The sequence below is a fragment of the Rhinopithecus roxellana genome, chromosome 7 (assembly GCF_007565055.1).
Source record: "Rhinopithecus roxellana isolate Shanxi Qingling chromosome 7, ASM756505v1, whole genome shotgun sequence".
Taxonomy (NCBI): domain Eukaryota; kingdom Metazoa; phylum Chordata; class Mammalia; order Primates; family Cercopithecidae; genus Rhinopithecus; species Rhinopithecus roxellana.
The window spans coordinates 142,571,347-142,573,494 of NC_044555.1; the positions used below are offsets into that span (position 1 = coordinate 142,571,347).

Sequence of the window (2,148 nt, forward strand, 5' to 3'; positions counted from 1 at the left end):
GTTTTAATTTGTCATTCTTTTCCTAGTCTTTGATATGGAAGTTTAGGTAATTGATTTTTAACATTTTATTTTTTCTCATATATGCATTTAAATATATAAATAACCCTCCAGAGCTGCTTTATCTGCTTCCCACAGATTTTGATATACCGTATTTTTATTATTACTTAGTTCAAAATATTGTCTGCTTTCCATTATAATTTCTTATTTGACCCATGGGTTATTTGAAAATGTGTATCTTAATTTCTAAACATTTGAATATATTTTCTCTATCTTTCTGTTATTTTCTTCTATATTAATTCTACTGTATACAGAGAACATATTCCATATGATTTCAGTCCCTGAAACGTATGGTCTTGCATTACACCCTAGTATTTTATTCATCTTGGTAAATATTCCATATAAAATTGAAAAAAACGTATATTCTGCAGTCGCTTCATGTAATGTTCTGTATACACTAATTAGGTTGAGTTTTATAATTATATTGTTTGAATCTTCTATATCCTTACTTTGCTTTTTTCCTAGTAAAATTATTTTATTTAGTTGTAATATCCATCTCTAATTGTTTGAAATAAAAATTTCCATGATCTTACTTGAACTGTACATTACTTTCTTTTAGAATGTCCTTTTTTTCATTAAAATAGTTTGTAAACCACTCTATGTGCTCAACCTTCTGTTTAACACTAAGATATGAGTTTTTGGAAAGGCCACAAGTCATCAGCTCCATGAAGTGGCATATTGGTCCTTATTTTGGAAAGCCCTTCAAGTGTTCCTCCAGAAACATATGTTCATGAAATTCTGAACAACCATCATCAAAACCTGCTTCATTGTTAATTGGGAGCTCCCACAGTTTCCCCTCCTTTGTCCACTGGATCGGCTTTTCAAACACATTCTGAAGGGGTTGTTCATTTACTGTGGCTAACTGCTTAGCAAATTCCACATCCCAAAGTGAAGGTCATGTGTCTGTTTCGGGTGCTTAATTAGTAACTGCTGTCATGTCAAAAATATTAAGTTTTTTCCCCTCCAATATATTTTTCCTACATCTTTTTCTAAGATCAGTGGTCTTCTCCTTGGCCAGGATAATTGTCATAGCCTTCGTCAAACTGAATCTGATGCTCTGGTCTTGAACGAACTCTAGTTGTAGCAGATCTGGCAACTTTCATATCTATATTATGTTACTGAAACTAACTTTAGGTCTCTCTGCACCTCTCTGTGCCCTTGACTCTTCGTCATGCTGCTGGAACAGCCTCAGCAGCTTGACTTGATTGTTTGCTTGTCAAAAGGGAGAGAATCTGCCACAGCAGATGCAGCAGCCACCAGCTCAAGACTCAGGGGCTCAATTATCTTCTTTGGAGCATGTTCTGTAGCTCTTTGAAGCCTGCCAAGTGTAGCTGCCAAACTTTTAAGTGGTCTTCTGTTGGGAGGCTTTGTTGTTTGTACATTTACTGTGCTTAATTCAACTTTCACGCCCTTACTAATGCTTAACAAGTCTTTCTCGTATTTTCCTTTTCACTGTCTTGACTCTCTGAAGTCTCCTTGGAAGTCTCATCAGTTCGAACTGACTGCTCATCTTTCTTGGTACGGATCATGCTGTTAGTGCCAAAATATCTTTGGATTTATTTTTCTGTCCTGACCCTTCCGTGCCGAGCAGCCAGTAGCACAATCGCAGCGGCTGATGTCTCCGGGCTTCCAGAGAACAAAGGGTGGCGGGAAAGGGGGCGAAGAGATAGGAACCATAGAGACTCTAGGAAACATCGCTGAGACACAAATTGAACCAAGAAGGCAACTGAAATGGTGTCCGCTGTCAAACATGTCCCCTTACCTCTCTTTTGCTTTTGGTCTGATTGTTCTATCATTTACTGGGAGATATGTGGTAACATCAGCAACAATGACTCAAGATTTGCCTATGACTCTTCTTATTCTGTTGATTTTTGGGTAATATATTTTGAAGATACATACATCAATTTAGGACTATTGTGCTGCCTGTTGGAACAGACATTTTGTCATGAAATGCAATTCTTTATTTCTAACTATGTTAATTTGCATTTCCCTGATGATTAGTGATGTTAAGCTTTTTTCTCCCCCATGTACTGGTTCACCATTTGTTTCTTAGTTTTTGCTTTTGGAGGTCTTATGAGGTTTTATTCATCC

At 36.8% G+C, this 2,148-nt stretch overlaps 1 pseudogene across 1 annotated transcript; it reads right to left on the reverse strand.

Annotated features, from left to right (window-relative positions):
* Window positions 1-714: 714 nt before the first annotated feature.
* LOC104673975 lies at window positions 715-1,853 on the reverse strand (annotated as a pseudogene). The gene has a single exon (XR_749582.2). The product of XR_749582.2 is annotated as a 28S ribosomal protein S31, mitochondrial pseudogene (transcript).
* Between the last annotated feature and the right edge of the window lie 295 nt (window positions 1,854-2,148).